General features: G+C 43.3%; 1 protein-coding gene across 3 annotated transcripts in view; it reads right to left on the reverse strand.

The window, feature by feature from the left end:
* Positions 1 to 19,673, reverse strand: part of mbpa (myelin basic protein a) — a 156,306-nt gene extending 136,633 nt beyond the window's left edge. Inside the window, exons 1-2 of one of the 3 annotated variants that reach the window (XM_055634755.1) lie at positions 19,523 to 19,673; positions 11,987 to 12,103 (exon numbers count right to left, since the gene is read on the reverse strand). The gene's annotated coding sequence lies outside the window, so the exon portion shown is untranslated. The remainder of the gene's footprint in view (positions 1 to 11,986; positions 12,104 to 19,522) is intronic. The other 2 variants (XM_055634757.1, XM_055634756.1) reach the window with 2 other exon arrangements.
* Positions 19,674 to 20,073: the final 400 nt, after the last annotated feature.

Raw genomic sequence — 20,073 nt, forward strand, 5'->3', positions numbered from 1 at the left:
ACCCTCGGGGGTTGTTCCTATAGAGTTTGCACTCTCACCTTGTAACCCCATGAGCTCATGTTCCTCCCACAACCTAAAGATGAGTGTTGGTAGATTAACCGACTGGTGTAAATTGCTCTGATATCTAGGTGAATGGTAGAATCCAGTGGAAATTGATGACAAAGTGGAAAGAATTAGTACTGTGAGCAAATTTGGGCTCCATATCTGCGGAAGGATGTTCTGGCTCTGGAGAAGGTTTACAAGAATTATTCCAGGAATGAGTGGGTTAGCATATGAGCGTTTGACAGCACTGGACTGCTACTCACTGGAGTTCAGAAGGTTAGGGGCGGGGGGGGGGGACTTGGAAACCTACAGAATAATTAAAGGCATAGATAGAGTGGATGTGGAAAGGATGTTTCCACTGGTGGAAAGAGTCTAGGACCAGAGGTCATAGGCTCAGAATTAAAGGGCACTCTTATAGAAAGGAGGTGAGGAGGAACTTCTTTAGTCAGGGGGTAGTTAATCTTTGGGACTCATTTCCACAGAGGGCTGTGGAGGTCAAGTCAGTGGATATTGTTAAGGCAAAGATAGGCAAATTCTTGATTAGAATGGGTGTCAAGTGTTATGGGGAGAAGGTAGGAAAATGGGATTAGGAGGCAGAGATCCGCCATGATTGAATGTAGACTGGATGGGCCGAATGGCCTCATTCGATTCCTATAACGTGACCGTGAATTTAAAATGGGATTAGTGTAAATGCATGTTTGATGATTAGCATGGACTTGGTAATCATGCTACCGAGAGATTACCGATAGCAAGATTATCAATATCAGGGCTCTGGGGCCCCTTTTCCATGCTCCATCTTTGACTCCATGCCTATTTCAAGGGACAGCAGTTCAGTGGGATGGCTAATGGTGGGAGGCGGCTCCCAGGATATCAGATAACATTGATGCCTCTCTCACCATTAGTAAAACGTCACTTGGTCATTTCACTTATGCTATGCACAAAAAAAAGTGCCAAAAGTTTGCCAATAGCTGCTACAGTACACTTCAAAACTACATCACCTGTAAAACACCTTGAGATGGCCGGAGGTTGAGAAAAGTGCGATGGTTGCTTTACATTAAGAGACAAGGGGATTGTCAGGGCAGAACAATGCCATAGTGGTTGGTGCTGCTGCCTCAAGCTCCAGGTTCGATCCCGACCTCGGGTATCGTCTATGTGGAGTTTGCACGTTCTCCCTGTGACCGTGTAGGTTTCCTCTCGTGTCCTAAAGCTGTGAACTGCTAGATTAATGCACAACCGTAAGCTGCCTCTGGTGTATAAATGGCTGGTAGGAGTAAAACCGAGTGGGGAGACAGGAGGGGATAAAGAAAGGGTGTAGTTACTGGTGATTCAAGAATATATTAGAATAAATGTTGATGGGTGCTAGATGATTAGCAATGTCAAGGTCACATTTCGTGTTCAATGGTACTTTGTCACGTGTACCCGATTACAGTGCAATTCTACGTTGCATACAGTTCAGTGATAATCTTGCTATACATTAGGCACAATCACACAAAGTATAGGAGTGCAAAAAAGTGGACCACACAGAGTCCGTAAACAAGAGTCGTCATATTTTAGGCGTCTTCAAACCTGAATTTTTGGGGGACAACTGTTAGTAATTTGTCAAAAGTATGCACAAGTTATAATGAATCTGGCATTAAAATAATAAAAATAGGGTTAAGTCGATTAGCAGTTATGTTACCAAAGGTGCAAAAAAATGCAGCTTAAAACCAGAGTACCCCGGGCTCGTGTCAGGGAATGAAATCTACCATCCTTGCTCTAGACACTAAAGGGGCAAGGTGGCAGAAGCATAACTACCCTCCAAAAACAGTTAATTCAAGGACAAACTAGAGGTAGGTGACAAACACTGACCTTGGAACTGACAGATAGTGGAAATGAATACAAAACAAACGTTCCTTTAAAAGACCTCAGCACTGCACCAGACTCCACTTATTTTTAGATCTACCTGGCTTTCAATATGCCAACACAGCACCTCAGTGAGAAATCGGCACAAAGTGATGTCAGTGTTATTTGTTGCAGACTGCAGCACAGATACTGGTAAGCGATTGCTGGGGAATGGTGCAATATGCGGAAGGACAGTGCAAAACCCATCAGACACCTGTCAGTACACTAACCAGAGGAGAAGAAGTGGGTCTATTTATTTCAGGAAAACTGTCAAGAGTTAATTCATCCACATTGCAATTGTAGGGTTAGAAGAATGGTCAGGTCAAACACAACCTATTCATTAGCACATTTACAAAACACTAATGGAAATATTCACAGATTCAAGGCTTCTAACAATGCGAATGGTCACCTATTTATATAGATCGATGACAAACACTTAATGATACTTTGGCCAGCCATGGCTTGAACATAGATGGACATGATGATCCTGCCCTCTCGCTTATAGTTGTATGCAGGATCCAAGAAAAGGAGGTAGCAAGCAGGACAAAATATCCTAGAGCTCCATCTTAAAAAGGGCAGTGGGTGTTGGACCACTGGCAAGTGCTATTTACCCTCAACCATATGCTAAGCAGATGATCAGCCATTGTTACAATGTTGGTTGATGTACATACACTGGCTGCCAGGTCGATACCAGCAGCACAGTGGTGCAGCGGTAGAGTTGCTGCCTTCCAGCGCCTGAGACACGGGTTCCAACCAGACTATGGGTGCTGTCGGTACGGTGTTTGTACATTTTCCCCGCGACCATGTAGGCTTTTCTCCAGGTGTTCCAGTTTCCTCCCACGCTCCAAAGGCGTATAGATTTGTAGGTTAATTAGCCTCCGTTAATTGCAAGTCGCCCTGGTATGTAGGATAGTGCGAGTGTACAGGGTTATCACTGGTCAGCACAGGCTTGGTGGGCCGAAGGGCCTGCTTCCACATTGTTACCCCAAAGTCTAACAGTCTACTGTACAACAATTGCATTTAAAACTTTGGGATCACTAAATGGACATCAAGTGATCCTAGAAAAATGCATTCCGTTTTATTACTCCAGAAAACGAGTGCAGTGATGTTCAGTTAAGAAATAAAGAATAAAGGCAGAACTTCCATTGCCCTGAAGTCGCGGTTCACCAGGCCACATTGACGCTGGTGCAGGTTCCCATATGAACCCTTATTCTCAGCCCAACACTGAACCGGCTGCACTCACATAATGGCACTGCCAGACAGCACAGCCCCACTCCCAGGCTCATCAGCTATCAAACTAATCAGTGTGATCAGAGACACTGAATTCAAACATCCAGAACAAAAACATTAAAAAACTTTTATAAAACTCATTCAGACCCAAAAATAAAACTCAAGAATCATTAAAACAAATCTATAAAAGACAACAACAAAAAAACTGGCAGATGAACTTGGAGGATCAGGCAGCATTTGTAGATGGGGATAGATAGTCCAAGGTTTGGGTCGAAGAAGGGAGGGCTCTTTTACTACTCTTCCCGTCTAGATGAAGGGTCTCAACCCGAAATGTCAGCTGTTGATATCCCTCTGCTAATGTTGTTTGATCCATGGATCTCCTCCTGCAGTTTTTTTGTTCCAGCTCTCAGCATCTGCAATCTCTTGCGTCTCTCTCCACAAAAAAGCCACCCTATTTTCTCCAAGCAACCAATGTCACACAATTGGGTGAGTAGGCGCGACTCTTTCATCCAGCACGGGCGCACAGGCTTAGAGACAGGTTTCAGGCTCAAGAACTGGGAACCCTGTGGGAGGTCACACTGCCCATCTCTGGAGACCAGTGCAGCAGAGGACAGCCAAAGTAGACTTTTGTGCTGCAAACTTACGGGCCTGTCCCACTTGGCCGTCTTTTGCGCGCTTGGTACATCGCAAAATCCTGAGACGCCGCACGCAGCCGCGCGTCACTGCCTATCTCATCACGCACCATGCGAACACCACGTGCGTGTCACAACGCACGTCGTGCGCTATGAAGCGTAAATGTTGTGTAAATTACGCGTAAATGTCAGCCAAGTGGGACAGGCCTTTTAGTCACCTACAATATTACGCAGATAGGCTGCACTAATGCTGACCGTGGAATACAGTGGCTCTCAGACTGATGAACAGAAATCCATCCTATACCCCATGGATTATTTAATACAAAAAGACACAAAGTTGTAGACTAAGCAAGGTCAGGCAGCACCTCTGAAGAACATTGATAAGTGATGTTTCAGATTGGGATCCTTCATCTATATGAAATAATGCATTTTGTTGTCTCTGTACTGTACACTGACAATGACAATTAAAATTGAATCTGAATCAGATCCCTTCAAATGCCGCCTGACATCGCTGTTCCTTGAATCCAGCATATTTCTCATTTAGGGCTCTTGACATTTGTAACTAACTTCCTGATCATGCAAAAACACAAGCCTTTTGATCCAATTTTATCTTCAATAAAGCAATTTGAATATCTTTTCAACTGGTATACGATACTCAAATCTACGCACAAATCTCCCATGCAGTTCTTTATGATACAGCATTGACATAACATTATTGTTACACATGCACCTCGTGTTTTACACAGGAGATGCGTGCTTGAAAAATCACGAGTAATTTCAATTTTCTCAAATTAAACATATAGGTAACTATGCTGTCAACGGTAAATTTGAGCGCGGGTTATTTTGCTAATATGGCCGCGTAAATCATGCCTTGGTATTAAAGGAACAAGCGTGTTATTTCAATGATGCTCAAATCCAACACCAGTAAAATGAAAGTTGCCTGTAGTCAGGGAACACAACCTTAATGGAGCCCCCAATTACAAGCAATATTGTGAAGTTCATAAAAAGTTTCACAACACAATGATCAACCTGATCAGGGTGACACCAGATGGTCAGAAGAAAATTCACTGTTCAAAAGATGCCAAATGTTTCTTGAGTGAAAATATAAAGAGTTAGTAATCCCTGTCTAAATTAATAGACATTTTTAACCAAACTGAGGCGGGTGAAAAAAAAAAAGGATTTTTTACAAAAAAATATATCATTTGAGGATTTAAAGCTTAATCATTCTGGATTTTTAGGATTGTGTAAATCGAGGGTATGGGGCAGACAATAAACCAGGGGCTGACTTAAAATGTCCAGAATCAGCTGTCAAGATATTATATTTGAAACATTGATCAATACATCATATCGGCTTTAATTCATTGTACTAGTCTAGCAATAATAACATAATGCAAAAACAATCTTCCAAAATGCTAAATATAGAATATTTAATGTTACATTTTGGACTCTTAGCTAGCTTAATCTAGTGACAACAACCAAAAGAAATCACCTCCCTGTCTGCAGAATTACTTGGGTATAAATGTACATTAGAAACAAATAAACAAATAGGAGATTATGAACAACTAAAATGCAGTCACGTGTTGGAAGGAACTGCAGATGCTGGTTTTTATACCGAAGATAGACACAAAGAGCTGGAGTAACAAAGCAGGTCAGGCAGCATCTCTCAAGAAAAAGGATGGGTACTGTTTTGGTTTGGAACGTTACTTCAGACTGAAAGTACGGGGGTGGTGGGGACGGGACTGGAGATGCGCTTATGTGTTTTTAAATGGCAATGCAACAATAAAATATATATAATTTTGAATGGGTGAATGGAAAGCACTTTGCCTTTGCATTCTGTAATGTTACATGAAATTCTGAGGGTAACCAACTCCACCTGCGAGCATACCTCATCTCTAACACCCTCCTGACTGATAAGCTACAGATCATTGTGCTCACTGCCAGCATCCTGCAATCCTCAATTTCCCTCCCTCTACTAATGATGACATTGCAATGCATAACTTATTTGCTTCATTGTGCACCAAAAAGAGGGTCTTTTGCATTCAAAGTTGTGTATTATGTAAAGAGGTTTACACGAATGGTTTCTGGATTAGAACATGTTAACTATAAGGAGAGGTTGAACAAATGTGGGTTGGAGACCTGCTAGAAGTATGTAAAATGAGAGGCATAGATAGGGTAGACAGTCAGAGTCTTTTCCCAGGGAAAAAATATCAAAAGACGAGAGGGCATAATTCTAAGGAGGAGCAAAATTTAAAGTAGTCATGTGTGCTTGGAAAGTGCTGTCAGAGGTAGTGGTGGAGGCATATATGATAGTAACATTCGGAAGGCAGTGCATATGCAGGGAATGGAGGGATATGAATAGCGTGCAGGCAGAGATCAATGTTACATGGCATCATATTCACAGAGAACATTGTAGGGCGACAGGCCTGTTCCTGTGAAGTACTGTTCCATGCTCTATGAGCACGAGCTTGGAGATCTCATGTGGCTGCAAAATGGACTATCCCACCCCATCTTCCTTACAGGCCTGTCCCACTTAGGCGATTTTTCAGGCGACCACAGGTGACTAGGCTGTCACCACATGGTCGCTGCGTGTCGCCTGTATGGTCATGAGAAGTCTCCTCAGTTGCCCAAAGAGTCTTTCTGGTTGCCATTGGATTTTCAACATGTTGAAAATTTTTCAGCGACAGTGGCGACCGAGGGTTTGATGCCAATGAGAGTAGCTTGACATAGATGCTATCGCGGCTTGTCGTCGGGTTAATGCGGGTTGGCGTCGGGTTAACGCGGCTTGGCGCCAGGTTAACACGGTTGTCGCCGGTGCCGACTTCAGTGAATTCCATTGTCCAGTCACCAGTTTTTTGGCAACCTGCTACGACTATGGCAGTCACCGGCATTCGCCTGAAAATCGCAGATTGATCACTAACACCGTTTGGAGTTAGTGATCAATCGGAACCAGTCAGCTTCAGATCTAAAGCAAGCGGCAGAGGCAACTCAGATTTGAGAAACCCATCTCGAGTAAAACCAGCTTCAAGGATCTTAAAAATAAAAAGGAAAGGATGTAGGCAGAGAATTCCAGGTTAGTCTCAAGCCAACTGAAGACATAGCTACAAAAGTAATCCAGGGATGATCAGAAAGGCTAGCAAAAACTAAATTATAAAATCTAACACAATTAACAGGCTTGAGGGGGTATGTGGACAATTGTGCACAAAAAAATAATCAATATACTGCTCCACCTTTCATACCACAATTAAACAGTTTACAACCAAAACCCCACAGGCGTGCGGCTACGCTTTAGGTGACCGGGTTCTATTTTCGACTGCATGTGATGGAGATCACTGCGCAAGCTGCTGCCAAACAGATGCTGACCAAATCGCAGTAGGTCAGGTTATGTCGGTGCACAGGAGGTAATGTGCAGAGTCAGCATGACTTTGCTGATCGGAGGTCAAAACTGCAAACTGAATGCCATATCAAAAGTGCAGTTCACGACAGACCCCGATCAGCATTGTGCAAAGAAAAATATCTTGCCTTTCTCTACGCAAGCATTTAGCCTGTTCTAGGCAACGGCCCAACAGATATTGGAATCAGAGTAGCCAACCAGTTATTGGCTATTAAAGAGGGATGAGCATTGGAAGGAAGGTTTGAACTTCTACATTTCTTGATCTCGAGCAATTCAAGTCTGCCAAAGAGTTTTTAAGATAAAAGTGTGATCATTACAACAAACTCCCTCACACAATAATGAGATAACATAGAACAATACTTCACAGGAACAGGCCCTTCAGTCCCAGATATCTGTGCTGAACATGTTCCAAATATAACTAGGCCCTTCTGCTTGCCAATAATCCATATCCTTTCATGCCATGCATATGCTGCTGCTGCTGCTGCTGCTGCGGCCCGACCGGAGAGTCGGAGGCTTCAACTGCAGGTCTGTGGACGGCGGCACCGGGAGCCCGCGGCTCCCTGGAGGGAGACCGCTTTTCAGGGCTCCCGCAACGGCGACTTCCCCCGCCCGAGTTGCGGGGTTGAAGAGCTCCTGGAGCGGGGCCTGACATCACTGCCCCGCGCGGCTTGGAATGGCCGCGGGACTCTGCGAGCGCACGCCGGGGGCTCTAACAGCAAGACCCGGTGTGCGACCTCGCACCACCCGGCGTGGCTTTAATGGCCGCGGGACAATCGCCATCGCCAGCCGGGGGCTTTGACTTTGACTCTGACATCGGGGGGGGGGGGGAGAGAGTGCAGTGGAGAGATAAGTTTATTAGGCCTTCCATCACAGCGATGTGATGGATGTTTATGTAAATTATGTTGTGTCTTGGGTCTATGTGTTTGTAATGTATGGCTGCAGAAACGGCATTTCGTTTGGACCTCAAGGGGTCCAAATGACAATTAAATGTATCTTGTATCTTGTATTCCTGTGCCAATCTAAAAGCCTCTTCAACCCCACTATCATGTCTGCTTCCACCAACACATTCTATGCCCCAACAACTAAGGAAAAACTTGCTCTGCACAGCGGCTTGACACATTCCCCCTCAGACTACAAAACTATGCCGTCTAGTATGGGACATCTCCACCCTGGGATAAAGATCTTGGCCGTCAATCCTCTCCTATAACTCTCAGAATTTTACACGTTTCTATCAGGCCAAGATTTAACAAACACGATCCAAAAGGCAGCCCTTCCATTAGTGCACCACTTCCTCAAGCCCAATGGAGAGTCTGCATGGATTTTTGTGCCCTGGTTACCATAGAATCAAATTCATTTTTGATTTGGGGTCAACCAAAACATCAGCCAAATACATTTGGTTACAACTGTAAGTGCTGTTGCAACATGTTCAGTACCAGAGTGATAGAATGTCCAATTACTTAGTTACTTGATGCATTGGAATTAACGATTCCTGCAGACACATGAAAGGCTGTTGACAGCGCGAAGATGGATCTCGACACGAAACATCACCTATTCCTTCTCTGCAGATATGCTGCCTGTCCCGATGAGTTACTCAAGCATTGTGTAGGAGCAGGGAGGTTCTACTACAGCTGTACAGGGTCTTGATGAGACCACACCTGGAGTAGTGCATACAGTTTTGGTCTCCTAATCTGAGGAAAGACATTCTTGCCATAGAGGGAGTACAGAGAAGGTTCACCAGACTGATTCCTGGGATGTCAGGACTTTCATATGAAGAAAGACTGGATAGACTCGGCTTGTACTCGCTAAAATTTAGAAGATTGAGGGGGGATCTTATAGAAACGTACAAAATTCTTAAGGGGTTGGACTGTCTAGATGCAGGAAGATTGTTCCCGATGTTGGGGAAGTCCAGAACAAGGGGTCACAGTTTAAGGATAAGGGGGAAATCTTTTAGGACCGAGATGAGAAAGACATTTTTCACACAGAGAGTGGTGAATCTGTGGAATTCTCTGCCACAGAAGGCAGTTGAGGCCTGTTCATGTGCTATATTTAAGAGGGAGTTAGATGTGGCCCTTGTGGCTAAAGGTATCAGGGGGTATGGAGAGAAGGCAGGTACAGGATACCGAGTTGGATGATCAGCCATGATCACATTGAATGGCAGTGCAGGCTCGAAGGGCCGAATGGCCTACTCCTGCACCTATTTTCTATGTTTCTATGTGTCTATCTTTGATGACGTGATAAATTGGATACCCGAACAGATTGAAAACATGCATGCACGAGTCTGGCCAAAATATAAATAGAAGCTTTTCATTTTTCACAAACATTTTACGCAACATTTGCGCACAATAAATTTTACAGCTTTGAGTAATGATGCAAGGACAAACGGTTGATGAACATTTAAAAACAAAATCTGTGTTGGAAGTACTTAAAACTATTAAAAACAAATGCAATTTTCACGTGGACTCTTGTCCTGATAATTCAGACATGCCTTGTGCCTCCCCTCAGTGCGTTTAGTTCCCATTTCCATTCCATACCTCCCACTCCTCCTTACCAGTTATAACCCAGGAGGCAGAGTACTCGAGTTTCCAACGGTGTTAATCTTCCAGGTGAACACCGACTTGCCCATACAAGACAGCAGATAACATCTAGATCGCAGAGGCAGAGTGACTACAGGCATGCAGCTGGTTTGATTATTAAGGAGTGCACCTCTCAGTCACGCTCAGCAGGAACTGTGCGAGTTTTCATTGGACACAGTCATCTACAACTCCTGCACCAGAGGCACACACACTGCAGTGCAGCGTTTCAACTTTCACTATTTTTGATACAGAACCACCACAGACCCCAATAAAGTAAAGCAGATTTCAAACTGGAAGGAAGTAACTTTTCATTGCATGCTGTCAATATTTTAAAAATACATTTTGCTACAGCACAGCCAGGCACAATGAGAACATGCTTGTCTACGCCGATTGCTATGTTGTATACACTTCGAGACCTCAGTGGAAGAGGGCGATGGACAGACAACAAGCCACTTGACCAGTGGCTAATTCTTCTTGATGCGGTGGCCACAGTGGGCACCAGTGATATCTGCAGACCAAGGGGATGTTGCACTGTCTACGATCATTATCTTTCAGAGAAAACATTAACACTTGCCCTACATGCAGTGGAAATAGTTGCAACAGTATCATTTAAAAAAAACAGACTATTTCCCTAATGCCCAACTGATATTTATCGCTCATTGCAAAAGTCATGGAGACACCCACCAATGTGGTAATTGAAGGAATGGCCTCCCTGCAGTCTGTCACAGGGAAAAATCATCTGAGCTGCGTTTCACAGTGAAGAGCGACTCCCCAAAATGCTGTATGGGTGTTGTACAGTCGACTATCAAGGCACAATGACTCTGGTCATCAATGGGGAGGAACTGTGGGGCACCCTTCTCAAGATTGGCTACCCACAGAAAATGGGCTACATGTACAATCCATGGTTTTAGCCAATGGGCCCCAGAGCATTTTCAATCTTATTGCAGAGTGAGATCAAGCAAGCCAATGTCATCGGCCAACACTTATCTCAATCTTTCTCATCACAATGCTACACCTCACATCCAACACGCTTCCTGCTGGAGTGGACCTAATATACAGGACGCAGGGATCTCTTCAACCTTGTCATGTCAACTCCAGACCAAAGTTCTCTCCAACTTCACTCAATGAGCTGCAACATGTAGTTTCAACTACAGAGGACAATCTTCAAGTCATCATCAAATCATTGAATGAAGTGTGTGAAGAAATGGGCTTTATACCACCAAGTAATCTTCTCACATTCTTCAACACTATTTTTGACTATAAAGGTCCATTGTGAGTCCCAGAAAAAATACCAGATCATTAATGTCTGTCTTTGCCGTTAAAGAAACACACCATCCCATTCAGTGCTTCAATGCAGCCTTAGGCTGCCTGATGTAGTGTGTGAAGATCAGTAACCAATCCTAGGCTAAATTAACCCCCTCCATCTCAGACTTTATTCAGGGAGCACCTCAAAGATATAAGCTAATATGACCAAAGACTAATTACACTCAGTTAGTCCCAATCACGAGGCTGTGCTGTTGGCAAGACCAATAACTATACCCAAAATAATCTATTTCAAGTGTCACAAAGAGCTTACTGGGGCAACAGAGGAAATAATGCAAGTGTGGTCAAAACCTCCTTGGAGCAAAAAAAAAAACCCCAACTATATTCCACTAGCTCCTGGGAATCCGTGACACACAATGAAGGAGTATTTGGAAAGACACTTAGATTTGTTGTTGACACCACATGAATTTCAGCATAATGATACATCAACTCAAAGCCTACCATGTTAGTGGAAGGTTATCATGTACAGTATTGACAGCACGTGTCCTATATTACAACAGCCACCAAACTTCAAAAATACTTCAGACTGGAAGTAATTCTGGAATCACCCACCACCAACTCCCCATCTACCCTCCCCTTGCCCCCTCAAACTGCTCAAATGATGGAAAAAGATATGGAAATTCAAGTAATTCTGCTTTACATTTCAATCAATTGGTGCGTTTACAATTCTCAGTGCCGAAATTGTGATGAGGGATGCATGAGGGATGCACGAGACAGATAAGGTTATTTATTCTGTTTAGTTTAATGTCACATCTACCGATGTTCAGTGAAAAGCCAAACTAAACTAAACTCTGCGAATGCCAACAAGCGGAAAATGTCTGAACTGTGGATAGTAGTGGGTAGAATAGTAAAGGGCAGATGGATGCAATGAAAGACAAGGTGGAATGGGAACTAATCACAGATCTGAGGCATACCTCTCAGTGTGTTGACGATTATGCTGTTCCAAGGAAGACGGAGACACGCATTCTTGTAGCAACAATTCTGAGAAGGGAGCCTCTTGAAAGACCAAAGCAAATGCTTCCGATAGGTCCCTAGAAATATAGAAATACAAACGAAAGGATATTCTTAATAATTGTATGTCAATAAATACAACAGACTTATCGTAATTATGATGATGCTGCAACTACAATATTTGTAAGTGTAGCATCAACAATAGAAAGGTAGAAGTATTTAACATATTACACTTCACAAAGATTCATTGACATGCAATAGATAATAACCTTAGTCAATACAGCATTGAAACACGTCCTTCGACCCAACTCGACCATACTGACGAAGATGCCCATCTTTTGTCCAGTTTTGACCGAATTCCCTCTAAACTTTTCCTATTCATGTATTTGTTCAAATGTTTTAAACAATGTTATTGTACCTGCCTTAACCATTTCCTCAGGCAGCTCGGTTCGTATATGAGTAAAACACAAAATGCTGAAGTCAGCGGGTCAAGCAGCACCTTCGGAGGGAATGAATAGGTGACATTTTGGATCTTCAGTCCGACCTGCTGTGTTACTCCAACACTTTGTGTTTTGCTCAATATCCAAAATTGTTTCTTCATTCAATACATTAATTGTGAGAACAAGTTGCCCTTCAAGTTCCTATTTAAATGCTTCCCCTCTCACCTTAACCCAATGACCCGTCAGAGGTGTAGTAGATGTTGACAAGACTAGTAACACTTCCTTAATTCAAAACAGGGTAATAACTTAACATGGTTAAATGCGGGGATCAGGAAGCGTGCATTTTTTGGTTAGAAATTCAGCAACATAATACAATCAATGCAAGGAATAACATGACAGATCAAGACATATGATAGGAAAGAAAGTTAGGGTAGGTTCTCTTGTGGATGTTTCTAAAATATGTGATAATGTAAGAAATGGGAGCAGAACAACATTTTCTCTTGAGTTTGCTGATCTTCTGCCGGATCAATTTTCTTAATTGAACAGCTTAGCTAGCTCCGGTGCTCACTCTCCCTGGACAAGTCCGTGGTCCCTGCCTGCTTCAAAAAATCCATCATTGTACCGGTACCTAAAAATGCCTCCCCAGCCTGTCTGAATGACTACTGTCCAGTGGCCCTTACCTCGGTAGTCATGAAATGCTTCGAGAGGCTGGTGAAGAAACACATCTGCGCCTTCCTCCCTCGCAACATGGACCCGTTACAATTCGCATACCGTCCGAACAGATCCACGGACGATGCGGTCTCCCAGGTTTTGCACACCGCTCTCTCTTATCTTGACAGCCAGAAGGGGGGGCTACGTGAGGATGCTGTTCATAGACTACAGTTCAGCCTTCAACACGATAGTCCCCACCAGACTGGCCGGGAAGCTACTGGAATTAGGGCTCAACACCCCCCCTGTGTGCCTGGGTCCTGGACTTTCTCACCGCCAGGCCCCAGGTAGTCAAGATGGGAGGGAATACATCGGAGTCCCTCACCCTGAGCACAGGATCGCCCCAGAGTTGCGTCCTCAGCCCCCTATTGTACTCCCTGTACACACATGATTGTGTGGCTAGGTTCAGCTCCAACTCAATAATCAAGTTTGCTGATGACACTGTGGTGGTGGGCCTGATCTCAGACAATGATGAGAAGGCCTACCGGGAGGAGGTGGCTGATCTAGCACTCTGGTGTCAGGACAACAGCCTCCTCTTGAACATCAAAAAAACAAAGGAGCTGATCATGGACTTTAGGAGGGCACATCATCCGAGGACGTACACTCCATTGAGGATAAATGGGGATACTGTGGATAGGGTGAACGGTTTTAAATATCTGGGAGTCCGCATCTCCGAGGATATTACATGGGCATCACACGCCTCAGCACTGGTGAGTAAGGCAAGGCAGCGCCTTTACCACCTCAGGCAATTGAGGAAATGTGTCCGAGGATCCTCCAGTGCTTCTACTCAGCGGCTGTGGAAAGCATCTTGTCCGGGAACATTACCATCTGGTTTGGGAATTGCTCTGCCCAGGACAAGAAGGCTCTGCAGAGAGTAGTGCGTTCGGCCGAACGCACTACGGGAACTTCACTCACCCCCCTGCAGGAACTATACATCAGGAGGTGCAACTCCAGAGCCAATAAGATCATGGGAGACCCCTTCCACCCCTGCAATGGACTGTTCCAGCTGCTACGGTCAGGCAAACGCCTCCGTTGCCATGCTGTGAGAACTGTGAAGGAGTTTCTTCCCAGAGGCCATTAGGACTATAAACTCCTCTCTCACCAGGGACTAACTTTACTGAACCACTCTACTGCTTTTTTTAAAAATTGCTGTTTTTTTCCCTTTTTCCTTCCGCCCACAATATTTAATATATAAAAGAATATGTGATTCTGTTCCATTAAGTTTGTAGTTTGTTTGGTTGTTTGTTTGTTTGTCTTTTTGCACAAAGTCCGCGAGCATTGCCACTTTTCATTTCACTGCACATCTCGTATGTGTATGTGACGAATAAACTTGACTTGACTTATACCACAATTTCCTTAACATTAAATATCTAACAAACTCAATTTTGAATTTGCTTCAAATGTCCATACATGGAGGTAGACAATTCCAGGTATTATACCCCACTGCTTAATGAAATTCCTCTGTCATAGACTGGGAAGCTCCTTCAACCAGCACAGATGGCATAGACCAAATAGCTTACTCCTGTACCATAAATCTGATTTACGTCAGTAATTGCGCAATGCGCATGATTCATTAAAGAAAAGCAGAAAATGGTTTATCACCATACTTGAATAGGAAGGGTTTAATCTGGCATGTCTCAGCAGAGTCCATGCAGGCAGGAAGATAACATCTTTAAAGCTTGCAGCTGGAGAGTGGAAATTATTGGTATTACCTAAAACAACAGAGCTGGTGAAAAACCAGTTAAAGAAATAGTTAACATTTTTACAACTTTAAGAGGACAATGGCAAAAAGTAATATCCCATCTACAACACAGCGTAGGAAACTCCTGCTGTAAACATGGATGTTTGATTCAGTATTTCAATAGCTCTGTTATAGCATCGTACAGCACAGAAACTAGCCCTTCGGCCCAACTCGGCCAAACCAACCAAGGGGCCCCATCTAAGCTGATCCCAATTGCCTGCATTTGGCCCATTTCTCTTGAAACCTTTCCTATCCATGTACATGTTTGTGTCTTTTGAATGCCGTTATAGGATCTGCCTCAACTACCTCCTCTGGCAGCTTGCTCCATATACCCACCACCCTCAGAGTGAAAAGGTTGTCACTCAGGTTCATATCTAATGTGGCTCCTCTCACCTCAAACATACAACCTCTTGTTTTTGAATCCCATACCCTGGACTCTGTGCATTCACCTTATATATTCCACTCATGATTTGATACACCTCGATAACATCACTCCTTAGCCTCCTGCACTTCAAAGTCCTAGCTGCTCGACCTCTCCCTATAGCTCAGCCCCTTAAGAACCGGCAACATTCTCGTAAATCTTCTCTGCACTCTTTCCACTGTAGAGCCAGCCTTCTTATAGCAGGGTGAAGAAAACAAGTTATTGTACTCATTTATACTCATAAAGTATTTTACATTTTTTTTTCTAATGAGACTGCAGTGGATACTTCTAGCCAACTATAAAAATAATCTGGAATAAATGTTGATTTCTGTCACAAGATGGTGCCTTTATCATCTGCAAATTATATATGCAATACTTCAATCTGTATTATTTTAATCTGGTGCATATATCTAAAAATCAGGCATAAATGTACATCCATAACTACCACTATGTGGATAGTAAATCAGAAGAGAACACCAACTTTTGTTTTGTAGTGCAACATATTTTACAAGAGGGCAGAGTACCAGGGCTTCTGAAAAGACTCATCCATATCTCTGTGGAACTTCAAAAGTGCAACCTAGCAGCATCTTCCCTGGCACTCATTTCCACAAGGAAACATCCCGCAGAGTAACGCAAATAGCCCAACTCTCAGAGGCTGCACGCTACACCTGGCACAAGTACAGCAGCCCCAATGCAATGTCGAAGACACTGCTGCTTGTATTTGATTTGATTCAGCCAGTTTAATTGTAATTAATTGATTTTAAAGGAGGTGTATTATTAAAAGTTAAAAGTTTCACGTATGGGTGAAAGATGATCAAGAATATAAAAAATCTCCTAGCGGCGATTTGATAATCTCCCTCCTGCTTTCTTTTCTTGTTTATTTCTTTTCCTCACTATCTCTTATTCTCTCTTTTTATTCACACACACACACACAAGACTCTCCTCTATCCTTTGCTATCTCTTTCTTTCTTATTTCTCTCTTTAAAACAAAAAGGAGGCAGTTGTACAGAGAATGTATTATGTTAACATAATTTTGGGAACCTGTAAAAATGTACCACTGTATTGTACTTACATCTAATAAATAAAATATTTTAAAAAAGGAGTTGTATATTTTTTTGTCAGTGCTTTAATTGAATAAGTTTTCAATTGTTCGCAGTGCATTTTCCCCCATTTGTGAACCTTGTGAGGAGATGCAACAGAATGAACAGAGGTATCCTGTTAGCAGGAGTAGCCCATTCGGCCCTTTGAGCCAGCAACACCATTCAATAAGATCATGGCTGATCATCTAAAATCAGTACCCTGTTCCTGCTCTTCCAATATCCTTTGATTCCTTCAGACCCAAGAGCTAAACCTCGCTCTTGAAAACATCCAGTGAATTGGCCTTCACTGCCTTCTGTGGCAGAGAATTCCACAGATTCACAACTCTCTGGGTGAAGAAGTTTTTCCTCATCTCATTTCTAAATGGCCTACCCCTTATTCATAAACTGTGACCCCTGGTTCTGGACTCCCCCAACATCAGAAACACGTTTCCTGCATCTAGCCTGTCCAATCATTTAAGAATGTTATACGTTTCTATAACATAGCACTACACGCTACGGATCCCAGCTGTGGAGACACTGGTATCGTTGTATGACATTGGTCATTCTTTTAATCTAGATTTTTAACTTATGTATTGTGTTTTTAAAAAATATATAATTTATGATGCTTTTGTAAGTGATATACTAAGATTTTATATGTTCTTTATGATATTTTTTTAATATGCAATGCATTTTTTTAATGTAATGTTGCCCCTTGTCTGGAACTCGAGTCCGTAATAAAGTTTATTATCATTATTATTATTATTATTATAAGATCTCCTCTCATCCTAAATTCCAGTGAATTCTAGCACCATCACCGTGTCATTCAGTCTCTACCCAGTCACAGAATACATTATTTTTGTTCCCTTCCTTCCCCTTTTTTGTCACTAAAATATTGTTTGTGTTACACAATTATCCTGAAAGATGAACCATGGAGAATCAAAGCCACTGCCTGACCTTCTGAGCAGTTCCAACATTCTGCTGTTAAAGTCAAATTTACAAAGTGCAGCATTTATACTTCTACACAGTAAAAGTAGCCAAGGCTGCCTAATTGAACAAAATTTGATGCACTCAGTCACGTGGATATTTTAGGGCAGCTTGTCAGAAGCAGTTAAATGAGGTAACTCCAGCTCTTTGAATTCTAATTTCTGATGGTTAGATGGGGCTTTGGCTGAGTGAATGAATCCCAAATATAGAATAGACCAGAATTTGAGAAGGACAGATATGGAGGGTTTTACTGCTAGAATGTTAGAGGGAGAAGAGAAAAGACCTTGGGGGATCTGAACATTATCACCTGAACTGTCTCATTGACCAGAAAGAAATGTAGTCAAGCAGAAATGAGGGAAGGTTGGGGTGGATTTACTGCCGAGTTTGGTCTGTCCTTCCCCATGATGGCAAATGGCACATGTGTCACCTGCTTCATCTTCAACAGCAAGCCAATCCACTGTGCATTTGCATATGTGACAATAAAGCACCACTGAACACAAGCAGGAGGGCTCAATCTTCAGTTTAGAGATACAGCATTGAGACAGCCCCTTTGGCCCACCGAGTCCATGCTGACCAGCGATCACCTTGTACACAAGCACTATCCTAGACACAAGTGACAATTTTTACCGAAACCAATTAACTTACAAACCTCTACGTCTTTAGACTGTGGAAGGAGCCTCTAGAGAAAACAGACGCAATTACAGGTAGAACATAAAAACTCTGTGCAGAAAGCACCCACCATAGTCAGGATCAAACCTGCGCCTCTGGCAGCAACTCTACCGCTGCTCCTCTGTGGCATCCTAAGTTGCTAAAGCATAAATATCAATGTAGTCAATCTGTGGGTGACATGTTCCACAAGAACCTCCATATCAGAAAGGGAAAATCGCTGGGGAACATTTTCCAAACAAGGCCAACAGTTAGGACCACAAGTAATATCACCCTAATCTCCATCTTCTAACACAAACTACACCAGCTCTTTAATCAACAAAGCTCCGAGAAACATTATAGCTACCTGTGGTACAATTGCAGCCATTTGGCCCATCAAATATATTATGGTTCTCAGAAATATTCATTTCTATTCTCCGTTCCCCACCAGAGGAAATAATTTCACTGACAAATCCAGCGAGGTGTGACCTGTACTACAGTGGCAGATTAAACCAGCAATTTAACAGAAATCAAAACAAATAAATCACACAAATCACGTAATATTTCAACTGTGAGAATTCGGTCACACCCTAGCAATCACACCACTGACTACTCCCTTTAAGATATTTCAAAGGGCTAAAAAAAGGTCCCGCCAAGAGAGCAGAAGCCGAACTCTGGAAGAGTGGCAAAAAGATGCAGAAAAGTGATGGAACAGAACAAGGAAACCAAGACGATTTGAAAGCGAGGATGTCACATTGAACAGCGACTTTCTCAAAGGTGGAAACGTTCACAGGGCTACAGTGGGGGAGGGCAGGGAGGCGGCGATGGACTGCTCTGTGAAAAGTGTTCCCCTTTCCTGTCCCGTCTTAATTCCGGGAGGGGCAGAGCTGGGGGAGAGGGAGAGAGAGAGGGAGGTAGAGGGAGGGAGAGAAAGGCAGTAAGCCGCAGTCAGCAGGTACATACAGGTCGTAAACAGGGCGGAGAAGCCGAAGGAGACAAACTGTACAACCGCCATATATCATTAACCGGAAACTGCCCGAACAAAAAAAAAAGCAGAAACGCGAAAATAAAACATACGATTGCTGGCAGTGACACTGTTTCAGGGAAAGAGCGTGCAATGGGATTCACTGGAAGACCATTGTTCCCTCGGTCTTCGGCACAGCGGGGACGCTAAGTGTGTGTTATTGAGTGTGTAGGTGGCTGCTTGTAATACATTGCACAATACCCTGCTACACAATACACGCAAATAGCACTCTCTCTCACACACACACACACATATATATATATATATATATATATATGCGTGCGCACACACGCAAATAAATGCATACATATACACACACACACAATAAATATACACACACCAGCAGCCCAGTAATGTCCAGAGCTGCACCACACAGCCTCCACCGAAAATAAAAGCAGCTCTCCCAGGATAAATCCCACCCTGATTAAGGAGGTTAACCGCGCGTCCTTACACGTACCACACTCTCCCAAGCTCGATGCATAAAATATCCCTTTGCACTTCACCGGGTATGCCCTCCGTTAAGCGTGGTTAGCGGTGTAAGCGAACAGTTGCGGCGCACAGGCGAGCCTCATTTATATCTCCAAAGCGGCACTGCTTCCTGCTTTTTTCTCTCTTTCTCTCTTGTCAAGGTACTGTGCTGGGTGGGGATGGACTATCGATGAACTGCAGCCAATCAGCAATGGTAAACAGCCAGGAACAACCTGGGCCGATTCGGTTGCAGGGCTGATTCCAAAGCAAGCAAGCAAGCATGCAGGCAGCGACCAACTTGTAAGAGGTTCCGAGGACACACTTCTTCTTAATACTCCGAGCAGAGGTTGAGAAGGAGTTTCTTCCCTGAGGCCATTCGGACTGTAAACTCCTATCTCACCAGGGACTAACTTTACTGAACCTTTTTCCTTCCGCCCACATTATTTAATATGTAAAAGAATATGTGATTCTGTTTGTAGTTTGTTTGTTTGTTTGTCATTTTGCACAAAGTCCGCTAGCATTGCCACTTTTCATTTCACT

The sequence above is a fragment of the Leucoraja erinacea genome, chromosome 4, assembly GCF_028641065.1.
Source record: "Leucoraja erinacea ecotype New England chromosome 4, Leri_hhj_1, whole genome shotgun sequence".
Classification (NCBI taxonomy): Eukaryota; Metazoa; Chordata; class Chondrichthyes; order Rajiformes; family Rajidae; genus Leucoraja; species Leucoraja erinaceus.